Source organism: Athene cunicularia, assembly GCF_003259725.1.
Source record: "Athene cunicularia isolate RWA chromosome 9 unlocalized genomic scaffold, athCun1 chr9_part1, whole genome shotgun sequence".
NCBI classification, from domain to species: domain Eukaryota; kingdom Metazoa; phylum Chordata; class Aves; order Strigiformes; family Strigidae; genus Athene; species Athene cunicularia.
This window is the reverse complement of record NW_020799110.1, coordinates 4,115,598-4,130,241: the sequence shown is the minus strand read 5'-3', so window position 1 is coordinate 4,130,241 and position 14,644 is coordinate 4,115,598. Positions and strand designations below refer to the sequence as shown.

General features: G+C 39.1%; 2 long non-coding RNA genes across 2 annotated transcripts; both read right to left on the bottom strand.

Moving 5' to 3' along the window:
• Positions 1-1,672: 1,672 nt before the first annotated feature.
• LOC113483514 lies at positions 1,673-2,854 on the bottom strand. The gene is made up of 2 exons (XR_003399033.1): positions 2,105-2,854; positions 1,673-2,021 (listed from the first exon to the last, which is right to left on the bottom strand). It is a non-coding gene; the product is annotated as an uncharacterized LOC113483514 (long non-coding RNA).
• Positions 2,855-5,706: 2,852 nt separating this feature from the next.
• LOC113483513 lies at positions 5,707-13,751 on the bottom strand. The gene is made up of 3 exons (XR_003399032.1): positions 8,067-13,751; positions 7,332-7,407; positions 5,707-7,123 (listed from the first exon to the last, which is right to left on the bottom strand). It is a non-coding gene; the product is annotated as an uncharacterized LOC113483513 (long non-coding RNA).
• Positions 13,752-14,644: the final 893 nt, after the last annotated feature.

Here is a 14,644-nt window from a genome sequence, read left to right as displayed (position 1 = left end):
TATTCTAAATACTGTATGCCCCGTGGGGACAGCCAGAAGAGCCTAAATAGGCAGTGATTTCTTAGTTTATGCCAGCAGCTATGTTTGTTATCATCCCTTGAAGTGACAGCTGTTCATCATGCATTCTTTGTCTCTGTTTCGCAGATTTAACTCAAAACTGTCTTTTGCCTCGGTTAAATGGATTGTTAGAAAATTGATGTTATAAAAAATCCATCTCTGATAAGATTATCTCAAGAATATGGCACCCAAATGAGCAGATCCTTTGTCAGTAAACCAGCAGAACCGTAGGCAGTGGAGACATCTCCAGAAAAAATACTTCAGATTTATATTGCCATCACTCTTGCACAAAAAGACTAAGGCATAATTACAGTTTAAAAAAAAAAACAAACAAAAAACAAACCACAGTTAATCTTTCAAATTAGGTATAATTGGAATAAAAATGTTGATTAAGATTGCTAAAGAAAGATATATTTTCCAAAGAAAATAGCATTATTTTTGCAATACTCCAGGTTTGGGGATTTTGGGGTTTTTTTTTATAGTGAACATAACTCATTACATTCAAAAGACTGTTTTCTTAGGCCAAGGTAATACTGGAAGATGAAGCTCAACAGCAAAAGGATGGAAAAAAAAAATACACTTTTGCTGGGATAAGAAAGGTTTCTCTCTTTTCTTTTCCCTTCTTCCTTTTTCAGATGAGAGAGTAGAAAATTGATCCAAATAATCCAAATGAAAGTTTCATGTTTCATGTAAGACTACAGCAGACATTAGTTTTTTCCAAAGGTTGATAAATCAAGGGCTACTGAAAATAAAAGGAGGCAAACAAACAAACAAAAACTCTGTTGGACAAGCTCACTTCACAAGAGATATAATAAACATGTGAAATCTGATATACCACAAGCAAAATAAAGATTTATATTTTATTCATGGATTCATCAACGGTTTCAAGAGACTACCAGCACAGGCAGATTTCTTATGCCACATTAATATTTTATTTTTTTTTATGGAAGGGAAAAAAAATGAACAGTGAGGATAAAATGGTACAAATATCATTTAAAAGACAAAGGAAGATGAGGGGTTTTAGAATTAATAAGACTAAACAGAAATGAGAGGGAAATGGTCAAAATATACTGGGCAGGTCTGCGTGACACACTCACCCAGAGTCTTCACCCAGAGCTCACAAGGCTTCGCTTTCCTTGTTTCCATGTGTAAGAAACTCATCAGACTTGGCTCTCACAGTGGCCAAATTTGTATTCAGAGAAGTGGCTTTCTCCTTGCTTGGGAAAAATTAATGGTCAGAGAGAGGGGGGGGGAAAAAAAAAAAAGTGTATCTGAACCTAATTAAACTTTTTTCAAGAGAAATAGCAAGTGAGCAAATGGATGGGCATGCCAAAGCCCAGGAAAGTGCCTGCCCTGGTGCTTTCCATCTCCCTGCACCACTTCAAACTGTATTTTTACTGCAAAGGGGGATTTTTCCCTCAAAACCCACTCACGTGCTCAGGGATCCCTACCTCAGTAAGGCCGTATCTGTCCTGCTCTCACCGCCTCGCATCCGTTGAGAGCAGTGTAGCCACAGCAGCACAAATTTTTCTGAAGTGGAAGATGTCTTTCCTCCTTACCACAGCCTTTTCCAACTTTGAACCAACTTCCTTAGTTGTTTGTTGGTTGTTTTTGGTTTTTTTTAATGGCAGAGTATTACAGCTGAAAAATGACAGAATATTATTTCTTATTTGTGTTGGAAAGTCCATGCCACAGCCAGAACTCGCTGGAGAAATAAGTAATTTCTTCTAAGTGGCAGAAAGTGAATTGTTGAAGTGATAAGAATGCGAGGAGACAAAATTAAAGTGCTTTGTCCAAGCTCATATAGCTGTTCTACAACCGGCCGGAGAGCTGAGCTGGGTGTGAGACGCGGTGTGCGCTGTGCAGAGGCAGAGTCATCGCTGGCTTCGCTGCCTGTGCATGGACCGCCTGCAAGATGCTCTGCTCCCACCCGGCATCATCTCTGCCTGGGAACTAGGAAAATCCTGAGAAATGGAGGTCTGACAGACTTAACTTCAGCTTTAGTCCTCATTTCTAGAGGCTGGATTTGTTCCCGATATATATTCACATAAAGATGGCTGCACAGAAGATTTTTTCCAAACTTCTGGGTTCGTTATCCCCCAAGCACAAAGGTGGTTTGCACACACTGTTTGTGTTCAGCATCCTTCATCCTTTACATCACAAAATGATCAGGAAGGTTACAATACTCTATCAAGGTTATATACTCTATCAAATTACAATTTTCAAAAATATTATCTCTGACTGTGCACAACCTGCCCTGTATAGAAAGAAAATATATTCCTGAGAATGTCTGATCGACAAAACTTCACTGCATGGGTGAATAAGCCCCACCTGCAATACAGAAATATCCTATACTCTGACCTTACATCTCAGGCTCTCAGACATATTTCTGCAAAAAGATATTGTACAAGCACAGTCTGCCATTGTGGAGTGAGAAAACAGTTTGGAGGTATTCATAGACATTGTCCATTGAAATTTATTTATCTAAATATATAAAGAAAATCGATCCTGGAAGAAGGACATGATACTGTAATTATCCAAATAGTTACATCATAGCACTTGATGATTTTATGTCTTTAAAAGGGCTCTCCCAAAGTAACTAGAGTCAAGATCGATCCAGTGTGAACAGAAATAAGCATAATCTAAACTCTGTTTGTGTTAAATTTGTTTTATCTGGCAGTCTGTTGATACAGCTACTCCAAACTTACACTGAGGCAACTGTTGGCACAATTTCTCCCACCATTAAAGCATTTTAAACATTTTCCATAAATGATTTAAATTATTTCATTTCCATAAACATAAATCCACCAGCAGAATTTTAAATTTTTTCATATTTCTAATGAAAAGTTCAAGGCTTTATCTTAATATATATTTAAAAATGTAAAACCCTCTAAAAAAAATGAAAATGCTAGCTGTTTCTCCATAATTTTATGGGAGAATAACAAGATAAACTGAGATCAAGAAAAACTAAGAAAACATATTCTATTTTAAATAATTTAAGGATTTGTGGCACCCAATTTAACTATAAAAGTTAATCTAATAACACAATAACTATACAGTGTTCCGTAACAGTATCTTTGCAATGAAAAGAACATTTCATTCTGAATGCAGAATTTTTTTAAAAAAATATACCTGTCGTTTATCATCTATTCTTTGGTGGTAATTGTTAGTATTTATTATTTGTGCTACAGCCCTAATTGCCTCTGGGAATGTTAGTTTAGCATTATAAAAACACATAGGAAGATATAAATCTTCCCCCAAGGAGTTTACAGCCCACATTTTTTTTACCATAAAGTGTGGGAAATAGACTGTATTTCTCCTTAGAAACTTGTTTTGGGTTTATTTTGGTTTGGTTTGTTTATTAGCCCCTAGTAGCCAACTCTGATTTAACAGCACTGGCTTTAATGAAGTTTGAGAGGATGACTATGAGCCTGGGTGTCCCACAGGCAGGAGGTTGTATGTGTTTTACAGGGGCACCAGAAGCCTTGTTCCGTGTTAGAAAACAAGCTACGTTTGACAAAACCATTCTTCCCATGCACATTTTCTTTCAAGCCATCCTTACATGCACTTTGGCTCTACTGGGAACCGCTTCAGTCCCAGGATTTTCATATCCCATGCACCTTACTCAAGCACCATCTACTGCTCGTTGAGCGTGGTTCAGCCTTGCTTGCAGAAGCAGACACATCTCGTATAACTGTCCAAGGAGAAAAGGCAGCCAGTCGATTTCTGATGATGGATCAAACATAGATTAACTCGTAGACTGGACGTGGGGCCCAGATACCCACCCCATGCCCAGTTCCCTCTCAACTGAAGGGGAGAGTCTGAGAGTACCTCTGTGGGGTGGAGAGAGGTAAAGGGTGCCCTCATTCCATTAAAGATGTGATTTTCCTTTTGAAGACTGTTATTTCTGCTATTTCTGTGCCACTCTGAAGTCATCCGGGATTCATCCAGGCTTAGGGAGACAAGGGTAACTGCATTAATTTTGAAAAGAAGAGTGGGTTTTGTTTGGGTTTGTTTTTCTATTTTGGGAAATTTAATGTAAGCTGGTTTGGACAGAAGCCATTTTTGTCAGGCGTTTGTAAAGCACTTTAATTGTGTGCTTCATCCATGACCAGGCACTACAGCAACAAGATAAGAAAAATTGGTGTGTGAATTCTCCTTTTCTTCCATCTACTCTACCTAGTCCCCTGTTGTTTCCTCTGCCACCATACCCTACTTGACACAAAGGATTAATGCCAGTAATGTCAGATCCTCTGACACTATGATACTGTCTCAGAGACTGACCTCCAGGGTTGTTCAAGAAATAATATGAGTAGAACCAACAAACGTGGCTGGTGTCTGTGCTGCAGTCAGAAGGTGCTCAGTGTAGTTCAATACCTAAATGTAAAGGCTCTTGTTCTTTTATATAGTTTTGTATAGCCTGCATATATAGTCTGTGTGTATAATTGCATAATTCTAATGTTAGGAATGGAACAGTTCCTTTTTTTATGAAGATCTTGGAATAGATTGTGATTTTATCAGTGTTGGTTCCTGGTGTTTTCAGTTCACTGCACCAAAATTTCTCTCTCCAGTGGGTTCACAGATCTCATCATGTCTCAGATGAGTTTTCTGTCCTACCTAGTCCTGGACAACCATCGTATCTTCTGACTGCAGATCCTAGCATTTTTTTGAAAATGGGAACCAAAAATCTGATCGATTTCAGTATGGAATCCACTTTCAAAACAAAACAGTATTGGTGAATGCCCAAAGCTGAGCACTTTGGGATTCAGATCTCACATTTTTTCCTTTTCTTTTTTTTTTTAAATTTCGTTTTTGTTTTTCCTTCTCCCTTCTTTTCACAGAATCATATCATAGTAGAGGTATTGACTGGAAGGGACCTCTGGAAAACACTTAACACAATCTCCTGCCTGATGCAGGACTGTCACCAGCATAAGATCAGGTCAGCGGTGGCTTTCTGGGTGGGTCTTGAAATCCCCCAAGTCTGGAGATGTCACAATTACTCTGGGTGACCTGATCCAGTCCTGCCTAGTCAGGAAGTCTTTATAATAATCGGCCACTTCCCGGCTGCCAGCACCAACACAAATTTGGCTCCACAATTTTATAATTTCCTTTCCAGAGAACCTCTCAGGTGAGGTTGGGCCACACTAAGGGGCTCATCATCCAACCCAACCTGCTTGGCCTACAGAGGAGGAGGCTGGGAAAACTCATCTCACCACAGAGACAAGTAAGGTTAACCAGGCATGGGTTGCTCTTGGTAGACCCTTGCTATCTGAAGGATTTCTCATCCTGCCCACATTAGGCAACGAATTCAAGGATATTGTGTTCTAGGACCTTTTCAGGGACTGCAGGGAAGCAGCCCAGCCTCCATCAGCTCTGCTACAACTGGATATTACCACTGAATATGAAGCACATCAGCCGACCTACCCCTACAGAAAAGACACCAAGACAAATGGAGCTCAATTTCTTCGGGTTCTCTGAGATATCATAACCATCTCATATATTGCTGCGCTACTTTACTAATTATAACAGCAGCCATATATCTCTTCCCTCTTTCGGGAGTTTCTAAACGAGTTCTTAGCTTCCCAGCCAAAGCTTTACAGTTCAATCTCTCCTGGAGCACTAGGAAAAAAAAAAAAAAAGAGCAGTCATTTGCTGGAATCATGAGCAACTAATTTGCTGAGTTTAGTGGCAGGAAGCCTGAGGATAATCAATCCAGCTCTTCTCTACATATATGAATGCAATACAGCATGCTGACTATGGTAAATTATGCTGTTCAAAACAAGATGAAAAATCTTATCAGGTGAAACTGTAGATAAATCTTCACTGGCAGCATGTTATGCTTCAGAATATCTCCAGGCTCTCAGAAGACTTTCCCAGTGTCTCGCATAGTCAAAATCCAGGCACAATTGGATAATTACACTGAATTAGGATAGTTTATGTTTTTATCTAGAACAGCAGTTTCATTTGCAGCACAACCTTCCAGACTGCTGCAGTCTTTCCTTCTCCCAGTTCTCCAAGTTCAAGCAGTAATTTGGACATAACTAAGTTAACATGGAAGTGTTTAAGAAAAAAAAAAATCCTCACTCTTTACTGATTCTTTGTTTTCTTCCATGTACAATTTTTTTTTTTGAGCATTATCTAGTTCTTTCTTACATGAAAAATATTATAGCTAAGTTTGTGCAGCTAGCAACCCTCTTCTGTGTTTCATCCAGCCATATCGAAGCCAGAATTTTTAGATACATCAGTCAGTAGAGGTATTTTTCTCTATCAAGCACATAGCTTAGTTCATTTCAGGCACTGAGACAGATGATATAAATGTGAACTGAGCTGGGCAATATAAAACTGCCTAAAATCCTTCTGAGGCTGTATAACTTCATAATTCTCCTGAGGTTCACTGAACAGTCATTTTTCTCTTTCTTTCTCCTTCTTTTAGGTGGGTTTAACTGACGTGACCAAAACTTATTGCCTGGAAGTAAAAAGGAAAAAAACCTACTGTATATTTTACAGCTAGGTTGTAATTGGAGAACTGCACTTTACTAGACCTGCTGTAAAACCCCTTCATTGACTTCTGAGCAGTGAAATATATACAGACTTCAGATGAAAAAAAAAACCAAACCCAAAACTAAACCAAACAAATAGAGGAACCATTTCCACACAGTTGACATTTAGGGCTGTACTGGGTCTTTAAAGTCAAATCCTGAGTAGGGAATTGATTCACAACGTCACTCAAAATGCCAAAGACTTATGACTTTTCAAGGTCTGGAAAAGGAAGATTTGGGGCAGTTTGTACCCTCTCTTGCTATTAATAGCTTGCTGCACGATGAGACTTCTTCATAGCTGTCCAGAAACTTTTTGGGAACCCAGAAATGTTCCATATTTTGTTCTCATCAAGTTCAGGTTTTATACTCTGCTGTGAATAACACTTCTTTTGAAAACAGACAAAGCATCAAGCAATATCTTTTCCAAAGTTAAATTCCCTGGGTCAAATTTTAGGCACCTACAAAGCAATGACTTCATTCTTCAGTCTCCTGTGGTAGTTCCGTGTTAGCATACAAAGCCAGGTTACCTACTGGAGATCACAAAAGGGTGAGGTAAGTTCCTGAATTCAGGTACTTGAGCTTGAACATTTTTGCATGCATTGATATTTGTCGCTTTTTTTCACTTAATGGGTGTGTACACTTTTAGGGATAAAACCTGAAATAAGCTTTGGTCGCAAAGTTTCAGATAAGGTCTTTTACGCAGAAAAAACAAATGAACGGATTGTTCAGTCTCACCATTTCTTTCCAAGTGCATATGTAAGGTCACAGGATTAGAGCAGACTCATATTAAAACATCATGGCCCACTGGCCTCTGTATAGAAAAAAAAAGAAAAGGAGGAGTATTATTCAACCTTATTGCACTAATACACCTTCTCATGGCATCGGTAATGACTGTGTGCATCCGAATCGAAGAGTAAAAACTAGCGTAACAGTGTTGTGCTCTCTAATTAGAGAATTGTGAATAATGCTGGTAATAAAAGTAGAGTCATAAAAGAGTAAGAAAATTGCTTCCCCATAATAAAAAATGTCTCCATTGGGGTCACATTTAGTTTTTATGTACTGACAAGGAAATCAGTCTCAGTAATATATTGTTAACTGACTTTTCCTCTGATCCTGAAATGTCTTCTCCACTCACATACATATTTCTAGCTTGTTAGGGTGGCAGCATGACAGTACAAAGAACTGGGATGTATGTCTGTGCATTGTAAGCATAACTTTTTCGATGCTCTGAGTCAGGATTTTATAATCAGATAGCAGAGCTAAGTAAATGGTTATGTTTTACATCTTCCCCCAAAAATAATAAAAGGAATGTCTTGAAGCAGCTCTGGATACAGGGAGAGTCTGCAAAGCTCTTTTGAGTTTTTAAAATGTATGATTGGAAATATCTGCTGCTTTTTTGTCTCGTGTTCCTCAAAATCTGATCAAATGTTAAAGATGATCTGAATTTACATGGGGGAAAAAAGCACATACTTCCGCCATTATCTCCTTTTCTGCTTCCTTATAAATCCAAACTGGATAGCATCCAATTTCTCATTGCAACTGCCTCTGGAAATGAAAGAGAGACTGAATAGAGGAGGAGATGAGCTGCTCTAAATGCTTTTTCATAGTTCTTCTCACTGCTATGAAAGCTTCATTAAAAGCTGCAGCTTGCTTGTTTTCTAACTCTTCCAAAGTAATAAGCATATAATTGTGCTGAAAACTTGGGAGGAGTGTATCGCTGAAAGCCATTATGGCATCATTTTATTTCAAGGTCCTTTTGCATTTGCTTGGGAATCGGAGACCTCTGTCATTCACATCTGAAAAAAAAAAAAAAAAAGAACAGTGTCTTTTTAAAGAGGACATTGAAAATTTGCAATGTTGATATGTCTACATAAATTACTTCTTCATGGACTATTGACTGTGACTACATGTTGTTTAGCATAACAATTATTTTGCCTTTTTTTGTGTCTTAAACTACATTCAAAATATGTCAGATACAGTGCTCACTGCTCACATACTGGGAGTCCTTTAGCACTTATTTCAACTTGTTGAGATTGAGAACATGAATAATGATGAAAATCTGTGATCCCAGAATTTATGACAGCCTATTCTAAAAAATTCAGCTACAGTGCTAAGATCCACACGTGCTATAAATGATTACATAGGCTTCCTTCTAATATCTGCTGTGGTGCAAAACAACCTTGCCTGAAGATTGGCAATAGCTGCTCTTTTGAAACAGCTGGAAGGGATGTGAGGCAGCACGGCTAGATGCATGTGTTTCGTAACACTGAGGATGACAACAATATTCAAAGCTCATAAATCACCTTTCAAAATTATAGTCCTTCAGTATCGAGAATCCACTTCATGAACTCACCAAATTCAATCCAATCTTGTATTTACTTACGGAATTCCACTTTTGGAGTCCTGGGACATAGTCTGTGTGCATGGCAGAAGAAAGCAGAGACTTTTGCATTGTTCAAGGCTGAAACTCTGTGTTATTTCTTTTCTGATTTGTCCCACAAATGAGAGCCCAAGGCATCCCTGTGTGCAAGACAGTGTGGAAGGAACACAGTATTTACAAGATTTTCGATACCTCCCACCTAAGATGTAAGGGTAATTCTTAGGGTGAACTTATATTAGCTAAGTAAGCCTAATGGGAACTCAGACAAAGATATTTAGAAAGTCAGATGTGGATTCTGCTAAAGTGAATGTACATTTCTGCAGAATGTATTTTCTGTGGAATATGTTTCCTAGCCATGTTTCCTTGTCTTCTTTCAGTCTGCAGCATTAATTAACCTATGTAAAGATCACAGCCCCCAGTCAGTCATTCTGAATCTCTGTTCCATCTTCTCATTTCGAGTTTACTTCTGGGATCCCAATGAAAAATCCCTTCTAGTTTATAATGAAACAGAATGGATTCATGTATCATAAAAAACCTGAAACTATGAATTTTAAATGGTTGCTTTTTTCCACAGAATCTTGATAGCATCAGTTTTCAAGCTTTCCCCAAGCTAACTCCACACCAGCATTCAGAAATAAGAAAGTATATTTACATGTGTTAATTTTCTTTCAGTAGTTGAGAAAAATAAATGGGTATTCCAGAATAATAAAAGTAAAACCCATAGTGAGGCCAAACATACTCCTACTCCCACTGAACCAGAGGAAATTTCCTGTCACATTAAATAAAGGTGGGCAAAGCTGGTGGAAAGTCATTGCTTCACTTTATTCTTCTCTTTTTTATCAACAAAAATTTTGCCACACAAAAACTGGCTTTAGGATTTTATTCTTTGATTGAGGGTCTTTCCTGATAGAAAGAATATTCACAGCAAGTGAAACAATGACTTTTACACCACAGACTTTACCTTAACTCAGAGAAAAATGTCCACAGAAGCCAAATCTCATTGTAGAATTGAGGATAGAGGGTGTTCCTAGAAGAAACTATTGAGCTACTTTCCCTCCCTCCTTTTTTTGTTTTTTCTCCTGAATTCCTAATTTTCAAACAAGAAATGCCCCAAGAGTTATAAGCACTTGAGTTTCTAGAGGTAAACCCCAAATTTATGACCTACTCAATCAAAAGACTGTCCAGCCATGAAAGACAACACAGTTGGATAGGGAGTTTCGAAATGGGCTCCTGAACATGGATGTGCCTCTTTTTTTTTTTTTTTTTTTTTTGCTTAATTTCAAAAGCCAGAGAGGAAATGAGTGAAATGTTTGCTTTGCTGTCTGTGTGCCACAATAGATGAGTTTTCATCAAAAACCTCAAATATTTTCAGGTAGAGTAATCTCTAGACACTCCCAGAAGCAATTAACATTGTCTGGTTTTGTAAATGCATTCTGCCCATGCCTGTTTGTCATGTGAACTATACAAATATTATTTTCAGGGTTGCTGGTAAAGTCGTGATTGCTTATCCCAGAGTCACAGAACTGCCTTGGCAAGGTGAGCTTGTGAAATGGTTTGGCATTGCCATTTGGAGCCAGGACATTTTTCTGATGAGCATCACTGGGGTCTGAGATGGGTAAGTCTCTCACTTGAGACTCAGTGAGGGAAGAGGAGAGAGGGATGTTCCAACCCTGAATGGCTGACATGCTTTTCTTCCCCTTCCTTGCGTGAAGAAAAGAACCTTGAAGTGTGGTGCATGGTCAGTTATTTTTTCTCCATTCTCTCATGGTTGACCTATAAGTAGAAGGACAAAGTTGGCTATTAGAAATTATAAATAAAATAAAATGTTTGTGGAATTTTACTGAGAAACAAAAATCAATTAAAAAAATATGACCCATTATCACAAGCTTATCAACATCCTTTTTATATATTTTCTGTTACGCATAGCAATTTGCAAGTTCTTTTTTGCCAGTTGCAACAGAGAAGGATCTGATGCTGAAGAAGAAGTACTTAGGCTTTATCCTTAAATATTTATTAGTACAAGAAGCAATGTACCGCAATGTTCTGGCTTTGTGTCACATTCGATTCGCTTGTGTAGGTACAACCTGTAGGCAGCTGTTACACCTAAGAAACAAATCAGTCAAAGGACTGAGAGGCACTAATGTAAACCAGCCTTTGCCAATGATATGCACAGCTTTCTAAAGAGGCTGGCACATTTTCTCTTCGTGCTTTGCATTTTTACTCTGTTTCGTAGGCTTAGCAGCTTGCAGTGCAAGAATTGAATGTGGCTACATGTCACTTTAGGTGTTTGAGATGCTTATTTGATTTATATGTATTTTTATGTAATGTCAGTGTTTCCAAAGTATGTGAGCAGAAGCTGCTTTGTTCCATTTCTTGCCTTGCAAATGTCTACGAATTAGGCAATTATATGTTAGTATTTCAACAAGAAAGAAAAAGAAATCTGATAGGATAGAGCAGCACAGAAAACCAGAGCTTATAAGTGTCCTCAGGCCCAGCTAAAGTCCTAACCTTTTAGATGTTCTCAAAACCCTTCCTGCAATGAGAGTAGCATCCACTATTTCAATATAAAATACTATAAAAAAAAGAAAACCAAGTGCTCCAAATCTCTCTGCCTCAGACCTGTCAGTTGTGACCCGTTTTCACGATTATGGAATGAAAAAAAGAAATTATTCTGTCCAGTGTTTTTTTCTTGTAAGGCTGCTGCATTCTGGGAGTTGTAGGAGTGCATAAGGCCATTGCTGAAGTCTGACATTAAGACTAATATGATGAAATTATTGTCTATAGGCAAGGGAAGCCTCGTGGTACCTCCACCACTGAGGCTTTCATACTCAGCTACATAAAACCTTTAAATAAATGGAGTTGATTGAGGTGACCCAGCAGCAATTCAGCCACCACTCCTCTAGAGCCAAGCAAGAAGAGGATATAGCTCAGAGGAAGGAGGGCGATGCTCCTTCATTAGCAGCAAACTCCTCCAAGATCAAAACCAGTTGCAACGGGGGTAATGAGGAGACCTGTAACCACAAGGCACTTTCTGAGCAGCTGCCTTGTCCACAGGTCCAGCTTCCAGATGGTGTGTCTCAGCCCCAGGACCTAACAGCATACATTGGAGAGGAGGGGAAGTCAGACAGTCCTACAAGCTGTCAAGCAGAGAAAGTGTCCCCAGGAGATGACTGGCAGTTTTGCAGAGCAGACGAGACAGTATAAACGTAAAAATGGAGACAAACAGAGCAGATGCAGGGAAGCCAGCTCATCATTATCCTCTTGTGAAATATCTGTGCTCTAGTTCCAATTAGCTAGAAGAGGAGCAAATTGTCATTTCAAATCAGACTTCCAGGTTTGGGGAGAGAACTGCACTGAAGATTAAGGAAAATATCTTACAAGCATATGAAAAAGAAAGAGAGCATCTTTACGGCACACCTGCAGGTGATACATATTACCCTCTTAATTCCTACCAACACTTTAATTCAAAGATAACAAATTACCAGTTGTGTCTGCATAGTCTCCGCAGTTTCACCGTAGACTTTAGCATTGCCTCTGGGCCTAGGCCTTCGCCTCACTGCAAGTGGTCTGAGCAACAGCATCAGGTGTGCCGTGGCACCCCCACACCCAGCTCTCTTGCCCAAGCCTGGGGAGGTTTTGCTCTGGTCCTGCTTGCACTTGGCTCGATGGCCAACCTACCTGGAGTTGACAATGCCAAAGTACGAGTTTCCATTGGGCGTGCAAGCTAAAAGCAGTGCTGACTGTCCTCTTAGTACCTCTCCAGAATTTCACCATGAACGCTGAAAGAAAGAAATACCTGCTCATGGGCATGCAGATAGGTGAGAATGTTTGACCAGTGATATAATTTTTAGAGGTTACTTCTCTGAAAGAAGCAATGCCACTGGTTACCCTTACACAGCATGTGCTGAATACCTGCTAACACGTTCACAGGCTTCGGAACTCCAGTTCTGGGCACCCAGAAATGTCCAAAGCCAGTCTTAACAGCTGAGCTCCAAATTACTCCTATTTGCAAACACACAGTTCTTGGGGAAGGTCTTTGGATGCTTGTAACCAGCAAAACAGCACTGTCAGGCTGCCTCTTCACTAATCCTTCATGTCTCAGTCCAGTATAATCCAATCTAATGGCTTCTTTTCTGGACACAGGAAGCCTTTTCTATCTGTAGTTAGCTTCACATTACCAGATAATACTAGCTGAGCACCTCTTGTCTTCCCATCTTGAGGCTAGAACTCGCATCCAAGATTTTGTCACTAAATGTAGGTGGGGTTGATTCCAGTCTGTGACACCCAATCTCCCTTGTGTGCCCTGTCTGGGACAATTTCCAAGCTGCAGCGATTCCAGGATTTACCATGTGTAATAGCAAAAGAAATCTGTGCACAGAAAGCAGGCGCTTCCAGGATCTCGCTGCTGCAGCGGTGACTGCATCTCCTGGAATTTGTGTATGCAACCACATACCCCATCATGGTAAAAGTAGTTAAAAAAAAAAGTACAGAGTAAAGCAAGCTGCAATTTAATGATTTTATCATGTTTCGTACCCAGACGCAGGTCATTGCACAGAGGCTGGTGACAATTATAAATGCAGGAGAATGGAAATGTGTGGAAAACACCAGAAGAAACAGCAAAACGGGGGTTAAAGGAATGACATTTTTAATTGCTGCAGAAGATGGAGACAAAATGGTGTGAAGATAAGGTGACAGGACAATTAGAACAGAACTGGAAACATAAAATAATGAGGCAAAATATCCTGGCCAACATCAGTTTCTAAAAGCACACCCAGAATTAGTTTACTGCCTTCACTCTAGAAGAATCCAGAAGATGAAGTGAGGATGTCAGCAATGTTCCTTGTCCTCTGTCACACACAGCTGATCCTGACCAGACCACTTGGGCTCACACATGTCTGTTCTTAGGAGCCAGCAAGCGTAAGCCTGAGCAGGTCAACCCAACTGAGAGATTTGGCCAAATCTTTCCCTTTCTTAAGATTTTGCATTTTTGTGTTGTTTGTTTCACTGATTCCCTACAGCTGTGCTACTTCTATCTGGGTCTTCTTATATCATATTTCAGCTTGGTTAGGAAACATGCTCTGGTTTTTAATTGGTTCATCTGAAACACTTCCATCAAAACCAGTTCTTTAAAAGAAAGAATGCCTTTGCACATTTGAACCTCTTCACCGGGGAGAGCAGGAAACATAAAGCTCAGAGCAGTGCTGCTCACAATCCTCCCCAAAGAAAGCAGAGCATAAGCAACAGAAATGACTGTAACAGAGATTGCAAAACCAGTTTTAATTTAATAAGGTAGGATATTTTTAATACCACAGATATTCGCTATCATTAGCAACCGATGTTTTAAATGAATTGTCAATATTTTTATATGCTTTTAGAGAATTACAAAAGCAGTTTATGGTTTAGTGTAAAGTAAAAAATTTATGCCGTATGAGTTCAGGTGTTCATCATATAGTTGATTATAATGCCCACTGTAACGTCTGTTTTATAATTTCATAATACATCAGAACTGGTTTATTTCCCTTAGTTTTCAGTGCTAATTTTAAAGCAAAGCCTGAACTTTTACTGGCTCACTGGAAAAATCACCTGAACCCCACTATATATGATTTTATACCTCTATGAAGACTTTGAGTGGAAAGCCTACATTTATTCTTCAACATTCAATGCTTTC